Consider the following 27,182-nt stretch of genomic DNA (forward strand, 5'->3'; position numbering starts at 1 on the left):
TTTCTGCAGAGCTGCTGGGTGGATCTGAACTGCTAACCTTTAGGTTAGTAGTCGAGTGCAAACCATGTGTAACACCCAGGGACCTAGTGTAAAATATAAAATGCCCAATATTATAGTGCAGAGATATGATGGTGGGACAGTGGAATGTGAATAGTAAGTATCTGTCAGTGTAACAGGCTCACTGAAGAGATTGAAAGATCAGTTGGGATCTGGGTCTTGGACTGTACTCCACAATCATGTAGAGACTTTGAAGATCATTAGGCATGCTAGAGCTGTGCTTGGGTTCCATCCATCCTATGGCAGCAGGAGAAAGATAATAAAGTGAGGATACTGGAAAGAGAGATCATTTAAGAGGCTCTTGCTACAGCTTAGAAGACAAGTTACAGTCCTACCACCTTAGGCTTGTGCGGAAGCGTTGCTCTACCAGGCCATTAAGATATTCGGGCTCTTTTCCAGTTGTTCTGTATCCACTAAGGCATTGCACTCATCTGCAAGGTCAAAGCTTAACTGTTGCCACATCTATGATCCAGACAGTGGAAAGGAAAAGAGGGGCCAATGGAGTACAGGTTCAAATTTCTCTGACCAAGACCCACAAGTGGGATACATACCCTCTTCTTCATCATTGGAGTAAATTTTTGTCTATTTTTTATGTATCTATGTATTAAAATATATCTGTAAGTTTATATGTAATGTTTCCGGTCCCCCAAAGACAAATAAAGACCAGGTTTATAAAGATATTGTTAATAAAAAGCAATAATAATGAAACTTAAAAAAAAAAATGAGGTACTCAGCCTACATCAGAATCGATTTAGGACAACCTAATGGTTGTCTCTTCAATGTCAGTCAGCAAATAGAATTTAATATCTTTTATGGAATCACTGGACTATTTAAAGCAAGATCTAAAGTTAAGATTCTTATCCAAGCATTCAGGAAAATAGGCTTAGATTATAAAATGACCAGTCAGTGTGTCAAGAAGAGGCTATATTGGGGTACAGATTCAACTTTAATCTCAATGAAACTGGGCAAGGACACAGATTCCGCCTGTTTCTCCTGTTGCTTTCTGTACTCTTCTCAGTCTCTGATTAATGTTTTGAAATTATATGAGCTAAAGTTTATCTCCACCTTCCTCATGAATGTAAAAATTCTGCTGTCCATTTGGACACAATTTGAAACTTTATTTCCTGACAGCTTATGTCTTACTGCACCAAAGTACCGTGTGCAAGAATAGTTGTGAACTACCTTCTGATGAAGTTGATGAAAAAGTGCTTGAAATAGATCTCCTATTTTTTCAATAATTCAACAATTATTTATTAATGTTCAGTTATGTGAGAGGCCTTTTTTTCTGAAGAGTAATCTTGGGTTTATAAACTTTATTAATACATTTGATAACCTACGGCTGAACTTCAAAGTGGGTGAAGAATCCTTTTGCTCTTCTTCTATCATCCTTTACCTCACTCTTGATCTCTTCCTGATCTCTAAACTGCTAACATTTCATGTAAAAATTCTCTTGTTGACTGTTTCACATTCTTACTGCCTCTGTGGACTGCCATTTAATTGCAGCAACCAAGTAACCTAGGTGGCGCCGTGTCCCTGAGTGGTGCAAATGGTTAAGTGAAAGGTTGGTAGTTCAAACTCACCTAGAGGCTCCTTGGAAGACAGGCCTGAGGATCTGCTTCCAAAAGGTCACAGCCTTGAAAACCCTACAGAGCAGTTCTACTCTGCACACATGTGGTCACCATGAGTCGAAATTAACTCAATGGCAACTAACAACAACAACCAAGTGTCTAATATTTTAGAGTATTACTTGACAAAATTTCTCCTGAAAGAAGAAGCAGCTCAGTTATGAGGAGTTTGTGTGTGTTGCGGGAACTGGCCATGTGTGTAGGGGGATTTGACGGGAAGCAGGGCTTATCCCTGCCCGAGATCCCCTTTACTAGACCACCCAGCTGTGCAGTATGAGGAACGGTCTTCTGCTTGATCCTGATGGGTCTTTGGGGACTGGCTCAGTGGCCAGACTTCTCATTCCAGTGGCTTTGGTTGGGGAAACTGGAAGGCAACCAAGCATTAACTCACAATCCACAAAAGTGCAGAGCTGTGCCCTTAAGATTTAGAGGGATGCAAGAATTGAAGACTGACCACAATGTTAATACCTGATGGCTCATTGGGCAATGTAGAGATTCCACCACTCTGTCAGTGTAGGGTAATTTTAAGGAAGAAATTTATCTGCATATAAAAAGCATGGTTTTATTTCAGGAGAAGGCCCCTGAACTGATAGAACTATGTTAGAAACAAGAGGTGCAAGATTCTGGCATTTTCTTTACTATTTTAAATATCATAATTGCCCTGTGAGCCAAAGTTCCTAAAACTCTCCTTTATTTTGAGAACTTTAGAGAGCAGCTAATATAGTGAGCACATGGTATATTGAGGTCCTATTAGATGGCAGCTCACATATTTATTCAACTAACATATTTTGAACGCCCGGTGTTTATGTCACAGGCTGTGTGCTAGGAGCTAAAGATAAGATGAAGAAGATCAGGTGCCTGAGATCAAGACAGCTGTAAATAGACCATTTCAGTTTTTACAATTATATAAAAAGTGCTGTGGTAGGAACAACATCATGGTGCAGTGGCAGCACAGAGGAGGATACCTTATCTAGTCTTAGGAAGTCAGGGAGTAGGAGACCTTAAGGAGAAACAGAGGTTAGCAAATAAAGGGTACAGAGTAAGGAAGTAGGGGTGTTTTCAGAAGGCTGTATACTGTGTGAAAAGGTCCAGAGTCAAAGGTAACATATCTAGCTTGTGGAATTACAAGGAGTTCAATCCAGCAACAACAAAGTCTAAAGCACTCTACAGCTAGAAGAAATTCCTAAAAAGTTGAGTAGACCCTGAAGACGAATTTTCCTTCTAAGTCACCAACTTTATAAATGCGGAACTGGAACTTAGAGGCCGTTGTAACCAGCAGCTCAGATGACTTTGTATCTGAAAATAAATTAGGAACTAGAATATTAAGGACTCATTGAAAGGCCATGATGAAGCAAGGTTAGGATGCACGTCTTGTGCTTTCCAGTTCCTTTTGTAATGAGCAGCCTCTTGTTGTTGAGTTCTCTTCCGCCACTTCTAGTAGCATTAAACGCTTTTATACTGTCATGAAAAGCTTGCATTTCAAAAATTATTTCATTTTTAATTATAGTAATTGTATTTATTTATTTTAGAGTATGTATTAAATTCATACTACAGAAAATGTAAAAGGCATAGAAGACTATATGATGCAAAGTTATTTTCCCACACTTGACTTCATCTACCTAGGTCCAGGTTCCAGTTATAACCATGGTTCCCATTTTATTGAGTATTTTTCCTGAGTTAGATAATTTCATATATACATATATATGTACATATATATATGCTCATTATTTTCTACATTCAGTGGTAACAACTCTACACATTTTCTACATCATTATTTTTTCATGTTATGATAAATCCTGGAGATTTTCTCATATTAGTACAAATAGAGCCTCCCTTTTCATTTTTAGTGACTATAGAATCTTTCTTTGTAAGTATGTCCCATGATTTTATTACCAGTATATTACACAGGGACTTTAGGGTTGTTTCTATCTCTTGCCGTACTACAATGTTGCAACAAGTACATTGGTATATATGTCATTTTGCACGTAGGTAAATAAATCTATAACATAAATTCCAAAATGTGAACTATGTGGATCAAAGCACTGGACATTTAAGTTTTTGATATACGTTGTTGTTGTTGTTGTTGTGTGCCATGGAGTCAATACCTAGAGGACAGAGTAGAACTGTCCCACAGTGTTTCCTAGGCTGAAATCTCTAGGAAAGCAGATTACCAGGTCTTTACTTCTGTGGAGCCACCAACTTTTGGTTAGCAACCAATTGCTTAACCATATATAAGTGTACCAGTTTGCACTCTCCATAGCAAACATGAGAGATTGCCTGTTTCCCTAAACCCTTGCCAACTCATCGTCCCTTCAAATGTGTTGTTCCATGCCAATCTTAGAGATGAAACACGTACCTCACAGTTTTAATTTGTAGATCTCTTATTTTCAGTGAATCTCAACATCTTTAATTTCTTCTTACGTATTTGCCCATTTTAAAAATGCAGTTTCCTTTTTTTTTGTTGATTTATAAGGGATCTTATTAATTAAAGAATTTATATCTATTTGTGGTATAAATTATATCTGTCATTTTGCTTTGCTTGTGTTTTTCTATGAAGAATGTCTTCTTTGTATGTAGTTGAATTGATCAATCTTTTCATTTATATATTCCTATTTCGTCACACTTAGAAAGGGCCTCCCTATTACAATATTATTTTTTAAAAATACCTCATATTATCTAATTTTACGGTTTAATTTTTCGTATTTACATCTTTGATCCATATGAAATTTATTTTGATAAGTTATCTGTGAGACTACAACTTTTTTTTTGTCAAATGGCTATCTATAGTCCAAATACCATTTAATAAATACTTCATATTCCTTCACTAATGGGAAATGACAAATTTATCATATAGTGAACTTCTTTATGACTTTCCGTTGATTTCTAAACTCTTTAGTTTTTTTTATTGTTGTTTGAGTATTCAGGTGCCAGTATCACTGTGCTATTGTTGGGATTTTCACTGTATGGTTAGAGCTAGTGCTCCACATGTTTATTGTCATTTTTTAGAACTGCACTGGGTATTTTTGCTTGTAGCTTTTCCATACAAATTTTAAAATAAATTTGTCTACTTACAAAAAAGGATGTTTGACATACTTAACTGAACCATATTAAATGTATATATTGACTTAAAGAATACTGACATTTTTACTTCTGTCCATTTTTATGAATTCTTGTGTTTTTCATGTAACATTTTAAAATTTTCTTCATATGTTGTTGTGGGTTTTACATACTTCTTGATAATTTTATTCCAGTGTACTTTACTGGTGTTGACACTATTGCAAATTTGGTCTTTCTTCCATTATATCCTTAACTTGTTTCCAGTTTCTTTACATTAATTCAATAAAAATTAAGTTCATCTTTTTTATAGTAGGCACTGATATTCTGTTCATCACTTTTTACTTTTAAATTTTTGTTAAATGAAACTGACATGAGACATATACTTCAAAAATTAGCTACAGCATAACACAAAAGTCTGACTGTATAATTTCCTAACAGAAATTCTGAGCCTATTTCATTTGTGAGCTCATAAATTTCAATCCCATGCCAACTAGCTTACCAGGAACAGACATTTCTGCAAGCAACACATTGCCAGTCCATGAACCCAATGAGTGTTCATCTTTTTTAGTTGTCTCAATCTCTTTTCGTAGTTGATTTATCTCTGTATTCAACTCCTCAGATTTCTTTTTAAATCCTTCATTAAATAAGTCTTCTTAGACCTAGAAATGGGAAAAGTACACTTATTGAAAATCCCCAATTATGAAGTCAGAATTTCACTTTAACAACTTTAGCAATTCATCACCTGTTCTCTACCACCTTAGGGGGCTCTTTGAATAGATTGTCCAATGTCTTCTACATTTGGACCTAGATATGAGCATATCCATGGGTTAAACCTTCCTAAGATTCCCTCCACACCATCTCAGTGATGGTGGGTAAGGTTGGGACCAGGTTAGCCTGAGAATGATCATAGGAATGTGTTCCAACCCAAGGATGCCCTTTAGGAGGGAATGTAGCTCTCATTCTAATTAATTCTGTTCCACTAGAGGGAGCATGGCCACATATGTCTAACAAATAATGGAAACTGCTGATCCTGTATAGAAAACTGATTATCAAGCCGCATGCTGGGCCAAAGAAGGAATTTTTCTCTCTTCTTTTTAGAGGAGGACTCAGGCAGATGTGGAAACAAGTGCAGCAAGTTTTAGAACTTTCAGCACCCTGTATTTCATTTCAGGCCAAATATGACATTTATAAGATTACATAGATTTATTTCAGGTCTCTTTGATGTTATACTCTGGATCCTAAGGACAATAGAACTAGAGCACTAAAGTCCTGTTCAATTGGGACACAATGAAGCCACTCTATAATCATTACAAATAGCAGCCCAGTCCCCTGGGGGATGTTATTTGTATGCTCCAAAGCCTTAAGTTACAGAAGAGACTGTGCTATCATTGATTTCAAAGACTCAGCAGGAGTCAGGTAGATATAAAATTTTAGTGGCTCAATTGTCATTTGTCTTTCCTGCTAGGATCATGACTTTGCTTCAGATTTTGCTCCTTCCCTTTCTGATGTGCCACGGCATTGTCCACCAGGCACTGCCCAGGCCCAGGACAGACTTACCTTAAGTTTATGCTCCAGTATCGTTTCCTGCTCTCTCAGAAGGTTTTCTCTTTCTCTCTCCATCTTCTCTTTCAATAGCGCCATGTTTTCCTTGAAGCTCCTCTCTTGAGCCTCCATCTTTTGCTGCTGCTCCTTCTGTTTCTATTTGAGTAGCTTATTTCCCTTCTCAGCTGCCTCCATCTTGACCTGCTCCATTGTCCCACAACAGTTGTAGAGAGGGAAAAAAACAGCAGATTAAAACTGAGCTCTACCTGCTTGACCTCAGAGATTCAACTAACTTTGTACAGAGAGAGTGCAAATCTTTGAATTCTCCTGGTATTCACACCATCAAGGACATTTTTCAGAATGAGATGAGAGAGGCCCTGTCTGGTTGGATGTCCAAACACAACTGTCATCATTATTTGCAGATTGAGCAGAGTGTGTTTAATGAAGGCCTTCCTGTCTGATCTGTCAGAGGACATTGCAGGAGCCTCGCTGCCCCACTGTGGGTTGAGCTCTACCCACATAGCAGGTACCTCTGTACCTGCTGTAGCCTTTTCTTCACCTGTGAGGGCTTTATCTGATTGCAGGATGGATTCCTCTACTGCCACCTGTGACTGCAGGAAGCTCTGGAGGACCTCATTGGCCTTAGGAACCAAGAAGGAGCGAAGATGTGTCAGGCAGCAAAAATCTAGTCTCTTGCTGGGGAAATAATCATTTTTTCTGTAAAATCCCAAATCTCATCGTCCAAAATTTGCAAACCTTCTTAGGATTCCACAGTGCTTCCTTTCTTTCTGTGGCCACAATATAAAGTTCAAGTTCTTTTGTTGGAAATGAAAACACTCTAGTATCCTTCCTAGATCTCCATCCTCTTCTACCCATGATGCCTCCAGTAACTTACCCAGGTAACAACTAACCAGATTTATGTACAGTTTTACAAACATCTAACCTTTTTTGTTCTTGTATATTTGCACATTCTTACCTTCTGCTTGTATGATCTTCTGTTCTTGCTCAGTTAGGATAACATCTATCCATATTTCTACTTATACTTTGTATCTATTCTTCCTGGAAGCTTTCCCAGGCTGCCTTTCCAGTTTGTAATGGATGCCAGGTACTCTGAGTTGTTCTGCCCCCTCTACTATTTGTTGACTGTGTGACCTTAGGCAATCTATTAACTTCTTTGTGCATTACATTTTTCAACTACATAATGTGGACAATAAACCAAAATTAAACACAAACCCATTGCCATTGAGTTAATTCTGACTCATAGCGACCCTATAGTAGTTTATTTAATTTATAATATTATACTGTGGTTTAAATTCATAATCCAACAAAAGCATCTAACCATAGGTTACTTATTATCTGCATGGTATTGTAAATGAGTGCTTAGTATGTGTCAGGCATTATATCATCCTCATTATTACTATTATTATCATCATCAACATTATATTTACTATCTGTTCATGCCAGTATGGTAACACTTATCAAATCATGTCAGCTGAGCATTTATTTGTCTAGCTCAAGAAAGATCATAAACATCTTGAGAATAAATCTCATTTCTTTAATATTGCTTAACAATTGAAAAAAAATATTCTATTTCATCTGGATTCCTGATTCTAAATCCTTCTTTTGGGAAAGTATTTCTTGTCTCTTCAAGAGAATTAAACTAATTGTGGAGACAAAAACTACAATGTCGAGATATCACCGTGTTCTCCTTCCTCCCCATGACTGGTGCTATGCTCTTAGTTTTCTAGAAGGACCAACAAACCCCACTCCCTTCCACTACTCTGCTAGCCTTTCCCCTTTCCCCTTACTTCTCACCTTAACTCCTTTCCTGGGCACTTGCTCATGTCCTGTTCAACCTTTTTCTTTGCTTCTAGGTAGAGATTGTGTCCTCCAGGAACACAAAAATTTCCTCTCAAAATACTTTCTTTCCACCAGGGGCTCTGAAAGCTGCTTAAGCTCAGCCTGGCAGTATTTCAGAGATGCCTCTTTATTCTGCAGCATGCATTCCTCCTTTTTTTTCTGTATGTCTTCTTGCTGCAGAATGTAGAGAAATACAACAGAAAGTAGCTATTAGAAGGAATGGTCTAACTGTGGTCTTCTTGGAAGAAGCAGGCTGATAGCATCATAGTGGAGTGGAAGAAGGAATGAGAGACTTGTTTTAGTACCAGTTCTGACCAGTTCTCTGCAGAACCTGTGGAAAATTCCTTAACTCCTATGTGGCCAGCTTCATCATCTGTAAAAGGACTGTGAACTTATGAATGTGTATTATTTAAACTGCCCTGTTTGTGGTAATCCGTTAAGCAGCAATAGAAAATAAATTGTCAATGTTTTAAAGAAAGGGTAAACTGCCATCTTGTAGAGCCCTGTCATTCACAAGAATCCAGGCCTCCCTCCCATGAGGAGAGAGCCAGGGGGTCAAATAGGTGAACTCTAGGCATTTTTCTGGAAGAGTGGGAATCAGGAAAGATAAATGGTATGATAGAGTACGACGAGCTGCTTCTGGAACTCCCACTTGTCATCTTTGAAAGAGTGCTCCATGAAAACTTTTGATTAGAAGTTGCCCTCTCACAGGTCTTGTGCATGCCCAGCAGCTTCTGGAGCATGCCTGTGGGGAGCCTCACATGCTGTGACATCTGCTCACTGTAGTGGTTGGCTGCCTTCTGCATGGCCACCAAATTCTCAGGTTGGGCAAGAGTTGTTTGTCACTGCATTCTCCAAACAAGGCACTGGTCCACTGTTGATGGCATCCATGTAGGTCTCCACCAGAATCCCCAGCCTTGGGTAAGCCAAGAATACAGGGATAAATGTCAAGTGCTCATTTACTGTTTATAAACTTTAGAAATCAACATTCTGAAAAATTACAAAACTTTTATTAACATAAATTTTGTTTTTATTTCTTGTCTTTTAAGTGTCTACCTTCTAATCAATTTTTTTTTACTATTCATGGTTTTTCTTATGGCTCTACAATCCATCAATTACAATTTAAATTACTGATCACCACCACTGGGGTGCCAGGAAAATACTTTGCAATTAAAATAAAACAAAAAGGAGAAATCTAAAGTAAGTAGAAGAAAAGAAATAATAAAAATTAGAGCAGAAATCAATAAAATTAAAAACAAGGAAATAATCAAGAAAATCAACAAAACCAAAAGCTGTTTTTTTTATTGTTGTAATTAAATGAAGTTTACATTTCAAGTTAGTCTTCCATACAAAATTTTTTTTTTACATACATTCTTATGAGACCCCAACCACTCACCCCATTCTGTGACAGCACACTCCTCCCCTCTGCCCCTTATTCCCCATAAAAATTCAACCAGCTCCTGACTCTCTCTGCCTTCCCATCTCACCTCTGGACAGAAGCTGCCCCTTTGATCTCTTGTATCTGCTTGACTAAGAGGCACATTCTTCAAAAGTGTCACTTTATGTCCCACAGTCCAGTCCAATCCCTGTCGGAAGAGTTGGCCTCAGAAATTGTTTTAGTTCTGGGGTGATAGTCCAGGGGCCATGTGCTCCGGGGTGCCTCCAGTCTCAGTCAGACCATTAAGTCTAGTCTTCTTACTAGAATTTGAGTTCTGCATCCCATCATTCTACTGCTCCATCAGGGACCCTCTCTTGTGTTCCCTGTCAGGATGTTCAGTGGTGGTCACTGGGCACCGTCTAGTTCTTCTGGTCTCAGGCTGATGAAGTCTCTGGTTTATGTGGCCCATTCTGTCTCTTTGGCTAATACTTTCCATGTGTCTTTGGTGTTCTTCGTTCTCCTTTACTCCAAGTGGTTGGGACCAATTGATGCATCTTAGGTGTCTGCTTGCAAGCTTTTAAGACCCCAGACTCCACTCACCAAAGTAGGATGCAGAACATTTTCTTAATAAGATTTGTTTTGCCAATTGACATAGATGTCCCTTGAAAGCATGGTCCCCAGACCGCCCATCCCTGCTACTCTGTCTCTCAAAGTATTTGATTGTATTGAGGAAACTTCTTAGCTTTGGTTTAGTCCATTTGTGCTGGCTTCCCCTGTGTGCTGTCTTTCCCTTCACCTAAGATGATTCTTATCTACTATCTAGTTAGTGAATTAGAGCAGAAATCAATAAAATTGAAAACAAGGAAATAATCAAGAAAATCAACAAAACCAAAGCTGGTTCTTAAAAATTTTCAGTAAAGTTGATCAGCCTCTATCCAGGCTAATCAAGAAAAAAGAGAGAAGACACAAATCACAAACATTAGAGGTGAAAAAGGTGCTATCACAACCGTTTTTGTTGTTGTTGTTGTTGTTGTTCAGTGCCATTGATCTGGTGTCAACTCATAGTGACCCCACGTACAACAGAATGAAACACTGGTCAGTCCTGTGCCATCCTCACAATCATTGCTGTATTTAAGCCCATTGTTGCAGGCAGTCTGTCAATCCATCTAGTTGAGGGTCTTTCTCTGTTTCACTGACACTCTACTTTACCAAGCATGATGTCCTTCTCCAGGGACTGGTCCCTCCTGATAACATGTCCTCACTTCTAAGGAGCATTCTGGCTGCACTTCTTCCAAGACAGATTTGTTCATTCTTTTGGCAGTCCATGGTATATTCAATATTCTTCACCAACACCACAATTCAAAAGCATCAATTCTTCTTTGGCTTCCTTATTCATTGTCCAGCTTTAGCATGCATATGAGGTAATTGAAAATACCATGGCTTGGTTCAGACACACCTTAGTCCTCAAGGTGACATCTTTAATTTTTAACACTTTACAGAGGTCTTGTGCAGCAGATTTTGCCCAATGTAATATGTCTTTTGATTTCTTGACTGCTGCTTCTATGGGCATTGACTGTGGATCCAAGTAAAATGAAATCCTTGACAACTTCAATATTTTCTCCATTTACCATGATGTTGTTAACTGGTCCAGTTATGAGGATTTTTGTTTTCTTTATGTTGAAGTATAATCCATACAGAAGGCTGTAGTCTTTGATCTTTGTCAGTAAGTGCTTCAAGTTCTCTTCACTTTCAACAAGCAAGGTTGTGTCATCTGCATATTGCAGGTTGTTAATGAGTCTTCCTCCAACCCTGATCCTTCGTTCTTCATATAGTCCAGCTTCTTGGATTATTTGCTCAGCATACGGATTGAATAAATTTGGTGAAAGGAGATAACCCTGATGTACACCTTTCCTGATTTTAAAACATGCAGTATCCCCTTGTTCGGTTGGAACAACTGCCTCTTCATCTATGCACAGGTCAGCATAAGTAAGTGTTCTAGAATTCCCATTCTTCACAATGTTATCCATAATTTGTTCTGATCCACAACAATGCCTCTGCATACTCAGTAAAACCCAGGTAAATATCTTTCTAGTATTATCTGCTTTCAGCCAAGATCCATCTAACATAAGCAATGATATCCCTTGTTCCAAGTCCTCTTCTAAATTCGGCTTGAATTTCTGGTAGTTCCCTGTGGATGTACTACTGCAATTGTTTTTGAATGATTTTTAGTGCAATTTAATTGCATGTGGTATTAATGATATTGTCCAGTAATTTCCACATTCCGTTAGATCACCTTTCTTTGGAATGGGCACGAATATGGATCTCTTCCTGCTGGTTGGCCGGGTAGCTGTCTTACAAATTTCTTGACATAGACAAGTGAGCACTTCCAGTGTTGCATCCATTTGTTGAAACATCTCAATTGGTATTCCATCAATTCTTGAAACCTTGTTTTTCACCAGTGTCTTCAGTGCAGCTTGGACTTCTTCCATCAGTACCATTGGTTCTTGATTATATACTATCTCCTGAAAAGGCTGAACATTGCCCAAATATTTTTGGTGCAGTGATTCTGTGTATCCCTTCTGTCTTCTTTTGATGCTTTCTGCATCATTAACTTTTCTGCTCATTGAGTCCTTCAATATTGCAACTCAAGGCTTGAATTTTTTCTTCATTTCTTTCAGCTTGAGAAGTTCTGAGCATGTTCTTTCCTTTTGATTTTCTGGTTCCAGGTCTTTGAACATTTAATTATAATACTTTACTTGTCTTCTTGAGCTGCTTTTTGAAATCTTCTGTTCAGCTCTTTTACTTCATCATTTCTTCCTTTTGCTTTAGCTACTCTATACTCAAGAGAAAGTGTCAGAGTCTTTTCTGTCTTTTTAAAGATCTTTTGCTTTCTTCATGTATGACATCCTTAATGTTATTCCACAACTCATCTGGTCTTCAGTCATTAGTGTTCAATGTGTCAAATCTATTATTGAGATACCATTATAATATACAATTAAAGTGATAAAAAGAGAATACCATAAATAACTCCATGCCAACAAATTTGATTACTTAGATGAAATGGACCAATTCTTTGAAAGACACAATCTCTAAAACTCACACAAAGAGAAATAGATAATCTGAATAGGCTTACATATATTAAAGAAGTTTAATAAACAATTACCAACCTTACAAAATGGAAAAAACCAGACCATATGGTTTCACTGAAGAATTCTACAGACATTTAAAGAATTAATATCAATGCTTCTTAAGCTATTTCAAAACATAAAAGAGGAATGAATACTTCCTTATTCATTCTATGAGGTCAGCATTACCCTAATACCAAAACCAGATAAAGACATTTCTAGGAAGAAAAATTACAGAGCAATATCTCTCGTGAACATAGATGCAAAAATCCTTAACAAAATATTGTAAATAGAATCCAACAATGTATAAAAATAATTATATACCATGACCAAGTGAGATTTGTTCCAAGTATGGAAGGTTGGCTCAACATTCAAAAATCAATTAATGTAATCCTTCACATCAACAGGTTAAAGAAGAAAACTCATATAATCATATTAATAGTAGCAGAAAAAGTGTTTGACAAAATCCAACAAGCATTGACAATGAAAACTTTCAGCAAATTTAGATGGAAACTTCTTCAACTTGATAAAGAATATCTACAAAACACATACAACAAACATCACACTAAATGGTGAGAAACTAGATATTTTTCCCCTAAGATCAGTAACAAGACAAGTATATCTCTTCTTACTTCTATTCAACATGGTACTGGAAGTCCTAGTTAATGCAATAAGACATTAAAAGAAAATAAATAGTATCTTAGTTATCTAGTTCTGCTATAACAGAAATACCACAAGTGGGTGGCTTTATAAAAGACAAATTTATTTCTTCACAGTAAAGTAGGCTAAAAGTCCAAATTCAGGGCATCAGCTCCAGGAGAAGGCTTTCTCTCTCTGTGGACCTTCTCATGAATCTTCCCTTAGACTAGGAGCTTCTCCACTCAGGGACCCCAGGTCCAAAGGACGTGCTCTGCTCCCGGCACGTTTCTTGGTGGTATGAGGTCCCCATCTCTCTGCTCGCTTCTGTCTTTTATATCTCAAGAGATTGCCTCAAGACACAATCCAAATCTTGTAGATTGAGTCCTGCCTCACCAACATAACTGCCGCCTATCCCACCTCATTAACATCATAGAGCCAGGATTTACAACATATAGGAAAATCACACAATACTGGGAATCATGCCCCAGCCAAACTGATAGGCACATTTTTGGGAGGACCTGACTCAATCCATGACAAACAGTATACAGACTGAGAAGGAAGAAATAAAACAGTCTTTGTTCACAGATGATATGATTGTCTAGGCAGGAAAATCCCAAAGAACTGACAAAAAAACTAAATTCCAGAACTAATAAGCCATCATAGCAAGCTTGCAAGATATAAGATTAATATACAAAAATCAATTGCTTTCCTATATACCAGCAGTAAACATTTGGAACTTGAAATTAAAAACACAACACCATTTACATTAGTACCCCAAAAAATGAAATATTTAGGTACAAATCTAATAAAATACATACAACATCTACATGAGGACAATCACAATACTCTGACGAAAGAAATCAACAAAGATTTTAATAAATGGAGAGATATTCCATGTTCATGGATAGGAAGACTTAATATTATTATGATAATATTATAAGATAAAGATAAGTTCTTTCCAAATTGATCTACAGATGCAGCACAATCCCAGTCAAAATCCTAACAAGTTATTTTGTGGATATTTACAAACTGATTTTCAAGCTTATCTGGAAAGGCAAAAGACCCACAATAGCTAACACAATACGGAAGAAGAACAGAGTTGGAGGACTGACACTACCAAACTTCAAAACTTACTATAAAGCTACACTGATCAAGACAGTGTGCTATTGTCAGAAAGTAAAAAAAAAGACAAATAGATCAGTGGAACAGAATAGAAAGCCCAGAAATAGACCTACACAAATATAGTCAATGGATCATTGACAAAGGAACAAATGAAATTCAATGGAGAAAGGAGAGTTTTTTCAACAAATGGTGCTGAGACAACTGGACATACATATTCAAAAAAATGAATCTAGACAGAGAGCTTTCCTCTATCACAAAAATTAGCTCAAAATGGATCACATATCTAAATGTAGAATACAAATCTATACAACTTCTAGAAGACAACATAGGAGAAATTCTACATAACCTTGGGTATAGCAATGACTTTTTAGACATAACACCAAAGGCACAATCCATAAAAGAAAACAATTGGTACTTTGGACTTTATTATAACTATAAATTTTTGCCCTGTAAAAAACACTGTTCAAAACCTCATTGCTGCCAAGTTGACTCTGACTCATAGTAAGCCTATAGGACAGAGTAGAACTGCCCCATAGGGTTTTCAAGGAGAGGCTGGTGGATTTGAACTGCCGACCTTTTGGTTAGCAGCCTAGCTCTTAACCACTATGCCACCAGGGCTCCCATATGTCAATAGGGAACTGCAAATTAAAACAACAATGAGATACTACTATACACCCACTCCAAATCCATTGCCGTAGAGTCAATTCCAACTCATACCGACCCTATAGGACAGAGTAGAACTGCCTCATAGGGTTTCCAGGGAGCCTCTGGTGGATTCGAACTGCCGATCTTTTGGTTAGCAGCCTTTCTCTTAACCACTGTGCCGCACACCTATTAGAATAACTAAAACATAAAACACAGATAACAACAAATGCTGGTGAGCACGTAGAGCAACAGGAATTCTCATTTATTGAAGTTGGAATGTAAAATGGTTCAGTAACTTTGGAAGACAATCTATCAGTTTCTTACAAAGCTGCATAGGCCTCTAGGTATTTACCCAAATGCGTTGAAAATATGTATCCATATAAAAACACACACACAAATGTTTATAGCAGTTTTATTCATAATTTCCAAAAATTGGAAGCAACTAAGATATCTTTCAGTAGGGGAATGAATAAATAAACTGTTACACATTCATACAGTGGAGTATTAGTCAGTGCTGTAATGAGCTGTCAAGCTATGAAAAGATGCAGAGAAACCTTGCATACTGCTAAGTGAAAGAAGCCAGTATGAAGAAGCCACTCTGAAAAAACTACAAGTATATGACGCTTTGGGAAAAGAAAAACTATAGAGCAAATAAAAAAGATCAGTGGTTGCCAGATGTTCAGGAAGAGGGAGAGCACGATAAATAGGTGGAGCACAGGGCATTTTTAGGGCACTGAAACTATCGTGTATGATGCTGTAGTTATGGACATATGAAATTATGCATTTTTAAAAACCCATAGGATTGTACACCATAGACAGCAGCGAACCCTAAGGTGAACTATGGATTTTAGTTAACAATAATATACCAATATTTGTTCATCAAGTATAACTAAGTTACCACATCAGTGTAAGATGTTAATAATAAGAGAAACAGCATGCAAATGAGGAGAAGGGGTATATGGGAACTCTCTATATGATCTGCATAATTTTTCGTAAACCTAACACTGCTCTAAAAAATAATGTATATTATAAAAAAGAAAAACAAATAGACTAGGCAAGCTAATTCAGTTACAAAAATGAGATCAACTTACATAATCTGTGAGGCCCAGTTCCAAATGAAAATGTGGGGACCTTGTAAAATAATCATAAATGATTTCACCAAGGGATTTCAAGACTGCAACATAGAGCATTAAATAAACCTTGGGCCCCTCTCAGCACTGAGCACTTCAAAACTGCATAGGTCAAGTGCTCATGAAGTCCACCCTGTACATAAGAGTATATTTAATTTTGTTTCTGGAACTCTCAATGACCTTATAGAGACTCATGGCCTGCTATTTATTTTTGACTGGTGTAAATTTACAGTATATCTTTTCTACCCTCACAGAGAAGCTCTTGCCCCGTAGGAATTCTCCTCACAACACAGATATTCTCTCATTAGCCACAGTATGGGTTTATATGATTAGTGGATTATTTTCTTGAGATATACTCAGCCTCAATAAACTCTCATATGGGGAAAAAATAATTAAGAAGTGTGCATTTCTATGTTTAGTATAAACATCTTCTTCTCGACATTCATATACAAATGCAAAATTACTGACAAACCCACAGAATAATCACAGCTTCATCACACATATTTTGGGACAAAGGTGACTCACCGTTCCTGGTGACAATGATTCCCTCTCTCAGGATCTTGATCTTGGGTAAAGATATAATTACAGAAGTTCTTTGCTTGCACCTGGAAATTACAATCCAGCTTATCTTCTAGCACTTCTTCAATATGAACTAAGAGATTTTTGTCCCTTGTAGGCGGGTCGAAGACGAAAAACTTCCATTTCGGGAAGAAATGCCTAATACATTCTCCAGGCAGTTTGGAATTTTGAGTTTTGGGATTCTTGCCTGCAGAAGTGGAAAAAGAGCAATCATTGAAGAGACATCCTTCAGGCAAGAGTTTGTCAGTTTTTATTACTAGGGATCTTTGCATCATTGCTTGTCCTGTGCCTATAAATCTCTGTTTATTCAATCATGTGGTACCTCTTGGCAAATCAATCGTGTGCCTATGTACAAAAGGGACAGAAAATCCATTTCTGCACAGAGACACAAGGAAGTACTTTTGTAGATGAAATGGAGACATCCATCCTAAGTGAAGGAACATACGTTTGGTTTCCTCAGTATATGTATGGAGTTCAATGGAGTAAGTATTTTAAAATGTTTATTGAATGATTGAAGCCCTGGTGATCTAGCGGTTAAGAGCTCGGTTGCTAACCAAAAGGTCGTCAGTCCGAATCCCCCAGCCACTCCTTGGAAACCCTAAAGAGTAGTTCTATTCTGTCCTATGAATCTGTAACTATGAGTCAGAATTGACTCGACAGCAATGTGTTTGGTTTTTTGGGTTTTACTGAATGACTGACTCATGAAAACAAATTAAATTACTTTTCTGATTTTACTGTCCTCATGTCAGAAACAAAATGTGGGTTCAAAAACAGAGAAATGCCAAATATGAAAATAAGATGCTTCTAGGGAATATATCTGGAAGAGGACAAATGATACCCAGGTTAGTAAAGAGAGACTTTTACACATCAGAGCAAAAAAATACACACAACATAAATGTTTTTAGGGATTCCTTTAGCAGAAATATCGAAAGAGTAAGATAATCTAAACACAATTTGAAGACCTCACCACATCCCTATATTAGACTGTATCAGACTTGACAGTGCCTTACAGAGCGATTATGCAGCATAAATCAAGTGTTCAATAAATGTCATTAAAAGAATTCATAAATAAATAAATTAATATATATGGATATATCTTCCTAGGTGCCATTAATCTTTCACCCTCCTAAATATAATACATAAAATAAACTTATAAAAATGGTAGCATATTGTTTAAGGCTATGGAATAAAGAGGGTGATGTTATGAGAAAGGCAAATGAAGCATTTGATAGTCTTCCTGGAAGGATATGTCAATGTTTTATCTGGACCATTTAGTGTATAAATATCTTATGTATGAAGTATGTAACTATCTAGCAAAGTAAAATCTACTGCTTGAAATATATGTTAAAGATTAAGTCATTTGATTCCATTGTGATTCTCTGTTTGCTAATTTCCGATCTGATGAGCTCTTTTTCTCAGAATACAATAGGAGAACTTGCTTACTAACACAAGTATGTGGGCCTTAGGAAATTATAGCACTGGTGGTAATCTGTACTTCTTTTTTTCCTCACACTGCTAATTGTTCTAAATCATTTGATCCAACATTTGGTTTGACTCGTAGCAACCCTACAGTATAGAGTAAAACTACCGCACAGAGTTTACAAGGAGCAGCTGGTGGATTTGAACTGCCTACCTTTTGGGTAGCAGCCAAGCTCTTAACCATTCCACCAGGGCTCTTAAATTTCCTCAGTGAGCTTGAACTCCAGCCACTGAAGTTTTTCAAGTAATGATAGCCAATTACTATGAAAAACCTTTTGAAATGATAGTGATGCTGATTGCACAACATGGTGAATGTAATTAATGTCAGTGAAATGTACACTTAAAAAATGTTTAAAATGGTTAATATTTTTTATATATACTCTACAACAATAAAAAAAAATCACTAATTATCTTTCACCATTAGTATGGGCCTCAATCCAGGTGCAAAAACTGACATCCAGGGCTAAATGGTAGGCTCAGTTGATGCCACCTCTTAACAAATTTTCTAACACTCAGGGCATGCTCTGATATTTGGAATCAGTTTCAAGGCATCTTCCAAATACTCATCTTCAGTAATGGCACATCTATCTTCAGTTCCAAGATAAAATGCCATACTGTTCAAATAAATTCTGGAAAGGAATCTACAAACTTGGTGGAGTCCTCTACTTCATCAGGTTCCAAGGCAGATTTTGCCCTGATTAGCTCTGTCAGTTCAGTCACGTGCTGGGAGCTTAGCTAAAGAAGGAGAAGCACTCTACATCACATTTTCTAGACTTCATTTAGAAACAAATTTTATAAACATTCACTTTTGCCCTGTGTTCCCTCTTCCTCACTCATGACAATTGACTTGAAAGAAAAAAGGAAAGAGTCTCAGTTGTCCTTCTCTTAAGATCAGTAAAGCAAGGTAGTTCACCCGGAAGGATACTCAGCTGCTCCAGGGCCTGGTGTTTGATGGTGCATATGCTTTTGTAGACAAATGTGCTACTCAGAAGCAAGGCCAATGCAAAGATCCATGAATCATTCCTAGAGTCAGCCTAGAAGCACATTAGAGGAAGGGACTCAGTAGGCTGCTTTTCATTTATTCATTTATTTATTAACTGTTTTAGCTATAATATAGATTCACTGTGAGTCAGAATAGAATGTGAATTCCAGAACTCTTAATAGTGCTCATGAGGAACCTGTACACAGACAGAACAAGGGGATACTGCGTGGTTAAAAGTCAGGAAAGGTGTGCATCAGGGTTACATCCTTTCACCATACCTGTTCAATCTGTATGCTGAGCAAGTAATCTGAGAAGCTGGACTATATGAAGAAGAAAGGGGCATCAGGATTGGAGGAAGACTCATTTACAGCCTGAGATATGCAGATGACACAATCTTGCTTGCTAAAAGTGAAGAGGACTTGAAGCACTTACTGGTGAAGATCAAAGACCACAGCCTTCAGTATGGATTACACCTCAACATAAAGAAAACAAAAGTCCTCACAACTGGAGCAATCAGCAACATCATGATAAATGGAGAAAAGATTGAAGACAAGGATTTCATTTTACTTGGATCCACAATCAACACCCTTGGAAGCAGCAGTCAAGAAATCAAAAGACGCATTGCATTGAGCAAATCTGCTGCAAAGGACCTCTTTAAAGTATTAAAAAGCAAAGATGTCACCTTGAAGACTAAGGTGTGCCTGACCCAAGCCATGGTATTTTCAATCACATCATATGCATGTGAAAGCTGGACAATGAATAAAGAAGACTGAAGAAGAATTGACACCTTTGAATTGTGGTGTTGGTGAAGAATATTGAAAATACCATGGACTGCCAAAAGAATGAACAAATCTGTCTTGGAAGAAGTACAACCAGAAAGCTTCTTAGAAGGAAGGATGGCAAGACTGTGTCTTACATACTTTGGACATGTCAGGAGGGATCAGTCCCTGGAGAAGGCTATCATGCTTGATAAAGTACAGGGTCAGCAAAAAAGAGGAAGATCCTCAAGGAGATGGATTGACACAGTGGCTACAACAATGGGCTCAAATATAACAATGATTGTGAGCATGGAGCAGGACTGGACACTGTTTCATTCTGTGGTGCATAGGGTCGCTATGAGTTGGAGCAGACTTGACAACACCTAACAACAACAACATGAGTCAGAACGGACTTGATGGCACTGGTTTGGTTTTGGTTTCATAGCTGAACAGTAGAGCAAATCACACAAGTTTTGAGGACTATCCTAAGTTCAAACCTCACTTTTGGTATTAACATTGAACTCTCTCATGGCCTCAGGGCCTTGGTTTCTTTCAGTTATTAAAAGAAGCTAATGACACCATCAGTATGTATAAAATGTTTATCACTGTGCATAAAACATAGTAGGTGTGCAGTAACAAGTGAGCAATTACTCCTTTAACCATTTTTTCTCAATCATAGACTATATGAGGGACTCAAATGTTATTCATTTAAATTCAACAAGTATTCATTGGGCGTTTATGAAATGCCAGACACTGCATTTGATTGGGTGGATACAAAGTTCCACGTGACTGTCCCTGCCCTCATGAATATGACTTTCTTGAGGGGCAGATGAACATGTAAACATGTAAATGCAACACAGATGATAATCTCTTGTCAAGGATGGAACCAAATGTTATAATATGATGGAAAATGGTAATTTCAGAGAAGATGACACTACATCTGACTGGGAAATGATGGAAGTAGGTTGAAAATATCTGGACTTTTAGGAATCGATAGAATGTGGAATTGAGATCTGAAGGGAGCATACAGGTGGAAAGATCAACACAAGCCAAGTGAGAAATATTAGAATGTGCGAGTCTTAAAAGTGTATTTCAGAGTTACTGCGTGTGACTGAAACAGTGGGTAGGCATGTGGGAGTGGAAGATGAGGCTGGAAACAAGAATCAGGGCAAGAAGAAACAAGAAACAAGAAGAGCCATGAAGGCCAGACAAACAGAATTAGATACTACACAAGTCAAGACGCAATTCTAGAGTCAGGGAGCAGTTCTTCTGCCAATATAGTATGGTTCAGTCCATGTACAAATGCAGCATATGGATTCTATGCTTGCTAGAGTCAATCTGGAATATTGGAAAACCTTTCTATGCTGTTGGAGAAAAAGCCTAGTTTCCCAAACGTTTATTATATTATCTCTAAAAGTTCCTAATTTAGACAAAAACAAGCAGGATTTAGGCCAAACAACAACCTATTTCAAAATCAAGAATTCATCTTTATTTAATACTGAGGTTGTTATTGAGAACATTAAAATTGAGCACAGAATTTCCAAATCCTTTTTTTTTTTTTTGTCAGTAATGGAAGCCAAAGATCTACTGTTGCTACTTTAAATTTAGACTCAAACTAATGTAAAATAAGGAGAAACAATTGATTGCATCTAATACTATAAAGAAAAAATACTTAATGTGTTTGTTGGGTCAAGGTCATGCTTTTATAGAACTCTGCAAAGAGGAAATCTCCAAAGCCCGGAGACTTAGCAAAATCTTTTTGAATGTTCCTGGTGTAGCTGAGCTTTTCTGAAGATTATTTAAGAAGACTAGTTCACTGAAACCCTTTTTTCATGGCTCATACTTTCAACCACATCATTCCCACACAGTTAAACTGGTAGCTCCTATTGATATCATGGGTTATAGTTTAGAAGTCATTCCTCCAGGGAGCTTCTCTAATCCATAGACTGGGTTAGGTGCTCACATCTGTGCATCCATGACACCGTATGCTGATCACACTGCATCTCTCCAATTGGTCTCTGGGACTTTACACTGTTCACTGTTGTATCTCTAGTACTCAGCACAAAGCACAGGGGTTCAACTGCTCCATAAACATTTGTCAAATTAATCATTCACGTAATGTTAAAACAAGGAAACCTTTCCTGACTATACCAAAACATCTGAGCGTATCAGTTTAAGGAAACCAATTTTGGCTTAATTATCCATAATTGGATTTGCAGTTTGCAGGAATAGGTTGCCAAAGTTGAATTAATGTGGCTAATAAAAAGATAAACAGGAAAGTGCAAAGAAAATTTCTCCATGACTCTCTGCCTTACATTTTCCACATTGCCTAGGCGCTCAGTGTCCAGAAGGACCAGCATGTGCTTGGACTTGGAGAGGTGAGGTACACATCACATTCAGATGCCCTTGGTTTCAGACCTCACAGTGGAGTCCAGACGAAAGCCTGCAAGGGAAGATGGGAAAGCAATATGGATGTGTGGGGATCCTGAGAATTTAGTGGACTATGGTTCAATCTCTAGTGGTACTGAGCCAGAGAGGAGGTCAGACATTAGAAAAAACATGGCTGTCTGCTCTGCATAGATGGAAAGAATGAATAAGACCACAGAAAAAAGTCATAGCCCTATTGAAAAAAAAGACTTGAACAGTAACTTCATGAAGTGAGAAATTCAAATGGCAAATAAATATGAGATAAGGTGCTCAACCTTATTTATTATGAGACTTATGATATACAACTAAATACTCACCGCATTAGCAAAAGTTATAAAGTTTGATATGACCAAATTTTTGTCAGGATGTAGAGAATTCTCTTTCATTGTCTGCTTTCTGTAAAAGCCTGCCTCCCCAAGCTGCCTGCGAGCGATGTTGGAGCCAGCAGCCCCTGACCGTTCCTTTCTTTGTGCAATGAAATAAAGTTACCTTTCTGATCTCCAATCTCCACCTTGTGTTTATTGGCTATGACGAGTTGCACTGAGAAAAACCTGGGGTTTCCACATCCAACATTTCAGCCACCCAGTTAAGGGATGGAGGAGAATGAAAATCAAAAGTAAACATTCTTCTTGCAGAGCTGAGTTGAGGGTTTTCACTGTTTTTATGGGACAACAGCACGTGTGGGGTGAGGCGAGTAGAAAGTCCATTGCTCCTCCTACTCCACTTTGGAAACCCAGGCTAGTCCCTTATTCACAGTTATATTGCATGTCCGTGGCTTCCAAAGTAAATATAGAGCACCAGACATGAATGTAAACAAAGTAATAGTAGGTTGAGAATATTTCAAAAGCTTGTCTCTTAGGGGTACTTTGTCAGAGAAGAGGATTAGGGTTTTTTGTTTTGTTTTCTTTTGTTTTTGTTACTTCTTTTACTTGCTCATTTCTTTTCATCCTCTTTTAAAAAAAAGAAACTGGTATTAACATAACTACTCATTTCATAAAAATAAATATATATTTATGTGCCTGTATATACATAAAACCCCTAATGTAGTCCAGAGATAATCAGTATTATTTTGTTATATATTTCCAGATTTTGTTCTGTTTATTTTAGGGTATATCCAGATTTTGAGGATCTTAAAGTTTATATAATTTAGAGATCTGCTTTAAATAAAATAATACATAATACAAAGTACAAACTTAAAACCAAAAGACAACCAAATTCATTGCCATTGAGTCAATTCTGCACCACCAGGGCTCCTTACAAATTTAAAAGTGAATATTTATTTAAAATGAGCAAAAGAATCATAATGAACTACACATTTTAAAAGCTGACAAATGCTACAAAAATTTTCTCTCAGTTTTTCTTTTTCACTTCTGTTAGGGTAATTCCTCCTATCATATTTGAATGTGAGTATGAGAAATAATTCTGGCTTATGAATTTGAGGCTTATCAAGAACAATTTTGTGAGGGGCCAAGATGGCGGAGTAGTCAGAAGGCTTCCTATATCCCTCTTACAACAAACACCTCGAAAAACAAGTGATTTGATTGTGTATGAAAATCTAGGGGCCCCGAACAAGTCAAAGTTGAGGAATTGGACTGAGTGGTGCGGGGAGAGGGAGACGTTCGGAATAAGCCAGGACCGCCAGAGTGGCAGCAGTGGGACTGAAGCTCTTCAGCCCTGAAGGGCTCCTGGTGCACAGAGAATCTGCAGAGAAGCCAGCTAACAACTCTGTGCGTGTGCTCAGGAGGCAATTTCCACATCGAGAGAGATCCAGTAGCAGAGATTCTGCTTGGACACTGCAAACCAGTGAAAAGCAGCTCCCAAGTGGCTAAAGATAAGTACATGCCTGTGGCCTTTGGCAGGGATTTAAAAAAAAAAAAAAAAACCATGTGGGAAAAACCTCTCTCCCTTTTACCTGCTCCCTCCCCACTCTGCACTGGTCCTGCCTTCAGAAGTTTCTGAGTCCTCTGGGCCGGAATTAGATCCCAAAAGGTGCCCTGACCCATTCTCCTGGCCCTGGAGAGAGAACAAATAAGCTACTGGCTCTCCTAAGCCAGGAACTCAGGGTTGGCACAGCTCCTTTGCTAAGCACAGGCATAAGGGGACCGCAGACTTTGAGTGCCTTCCACCCCTGTATAGACTTCTGTGGGCCCATCTCAACAGTGTAAGCCCTCACTACCACAGTACAACAGAGTATACAACTGAAGTCTAACTTCAACTGTTTCAGCTGTGAAGTGGCAGATTTGTGACCTGTGACACAGCCCTGCCCTTTAAGCAGGCAATTTACAGGGCTGCACCAGGGGCTTGAGGACTGGCGGCTCCACATGCATCACCTAGTCACCTACTACAGGGGTCCAAGAATAAGTGGTGCCCCCAAGTCTTTACAGCCAACAGAGTAGTGGGTTCATAGTCAGGCCACAAAACTCACCTACCTATGTGCTCTGGAGAATAGGGACACCCTTTCCTTTCAGACACTCAGGGGCAGGCGTCGGCCCCCTGCCTTGCTCAGCACGTGAACCCCTACTGCAGCCAGATACCTGTGCCTACACCAATTACCCATGCCTCTCTAAGACTGCAGGTGAGAGCCTGCACCACACACCTGGTGACTGACTCCCTAGACACCCAAGCTGAACCCATACAGCAAAATTTAATGGACTCCTGTGTGCACATATTTAGTTACGGAACTAACCACCTGGTGACAGGATGTTAGACCTTCAAAGGCACCAATAATCAAACTGGCGCACACAAGCAGCTTATTTGGGCATATCAAAACAAAACAAAACAAGAAGTTAGGACACACTAAACAAATATAAAATAAAATTATAATAACTTATTGATGGCTCAGAGGCAACAGTCAATATCAAATCATATAAAGAGGCAGTCCATGATGGCTTCAGCAAGCTCCCAAAATTTCTTGGAATTACCAGAGGCAGAATACAAAAGATTAATATACAGAGCTCTTCTAGAAGTTAGAAAGGAAATTCGACAAAATGCAGTAACTGCCAAAGAACATATAAAGTAGTAGCAGAACTTAAAAAAGTTATTCAAGAACATAATGATTAATTTAATAGGCTGCAAGAATCCACAGAGAGAGAACAATCAGAAATCCAGAAGATTAACAATAAAATTTCAGAATTAGACAACTCAATAGAAAGTCATAGGAGCAGAACTGAGGCAGTAGATGTTAGAATTAGTGACACTGAAGATAAAGCATTTGAAGCCAATTTATTTGAGGAGAAATCAGATAAAAGAATTAAAAGGAATGAAGAAACTCTAAGAGTTATGTGGGACTCTATCAAGAGAAATAACCTATAAGTGATTGGAATACCAGAACGGGGGGGTGGGGGAATAACAGAAAATACAGAGAAAATTGCTGAAGATTTTTTGGCAGAAAACTTCCCTGATATCATGAAAGATGAGAAGATATCCATCCAAGATGCTCATTGAACCCCACATAAGGTAGATCCCAAAAGAAAGTCACCAAGACATATTATAATCAAATTTGCCAAAACCAAAGATAAAGAGAGAATTTTAAGAGCAGCTAGGGATAAACAAAAAGTCATCTACAAAGGAGAGTCATTAGAATAAGCTCAGACTACTCAGCAGAAACCATGCAGGCAAGAAGGCAATGGGATGACATATATAAGGCCTTGAAGGAAAAAAAAACTGCCAGCCAAGAAGTATATTTCCAGCATAACTGTCTCTCAAATATGATGGCAAAATTAGAGCATTTCCAGATAAACAGAAGTTTAGGGAACTTGCAAAAACCAAACCAAGGTTACAAGAAATACTAAAGGGAGTTCTTCAGTTAGAAAATCAATAACATCAGATAACAATGCAAGACTAGAACACAGGACAGAACAACCAGATATTGACTCAGATAAGGAAGTCGAAACTACATCAAACCTAAAACACTGAAAATAGGGAAACAGAAATATCAATATGTAAAAAAGAACAACATTAAAACAAAAAAGAGGGACTTAAAAATGCAGACATAGATTTTTTGTATAGAGGGGAAGTCAAGGAGATATAAAGACATAAAAGACTGGCATAAACTTAAAAAAATAGGGGTAAATATTCAGGTAACCACAAAGGAATCTAACAATTCTACAAATCAAAATAAAAAAGTAGAAAACTATAAAGACTCAGCAAACACAAAATCTGCAACAATGAAAAAAATGAGAAAAAATACATAGAGAAAAACAACACAGCACAAAAAATTAAGAAGAACAAAGAAACTGTGAACAACACACAAAAAGAGACATCAGGATGACAACACTAAACTCATACCTATAAAAAATTACGCTGAATGTAAATGGACTTAATGCACCAATAAAGAGACAGAGAGTGGCAGATTGGATAAAAAAGCATGATCTGTCTATACGCTGCCAACAAGAGACGCAACTTAGACTTAAAGACACAAACAGGCTAAAACTCAAAGGATGGAAAAAAATATATCAAGCAAACAACACTCAAAAAAGATCAGGAGTAGCAATATTAAAGTCTGACAAAATAGACTTTAAAGTAAAATCAACCACAAAGGATAAGGAAGGGCACTATATAAAGGGTCAATACACCAGAAGGACATAAATACAATAAATATTTATGCACCCAACAACAGGGCTCCAAAATATATAAAACAAACTCTAACAGCATTGAAAAGAGAGATAGACAGCTCCACAATAGTAGTCGGGGACTTCAACACGCCACTTTTGGTAAAGGACAGAACATCCAGAAAGAAGCTCAACAAAGACACGGAAGAGCTAAACGCCACAATCAA

At 37.8% G+C, this 27,182-nt stretch overlaps 1 pseudogene; it reads right to left on the minus strand.

Annotated features, from left to right (window-relative positions):
- The window catches only part of LOC101354935 (guanylate-binding protein 7-like), a 42,936-nt pseudogene that overhangs the window by 976 nt on the left and 14,778 nt on the right, over positions 1 to 27,182 (minus strand).

This window comes from Trichechus manatus, unplaced genomic scaffold (genome assembly GCF_000243295.1).
Source record: "Trichechus manatus latirostris isolate Lorelei unplaced genomic scaffold, TriManLat1.0 scaffold00058, whole genome shotgun sequence".
In the NCBI taxonomy this organism is placed as follows: Eukaryota; Metazoa; Chordata; class Mammalia; order Sirenia; family Trichechidae; genus Trichechus; species Trichechus manatus.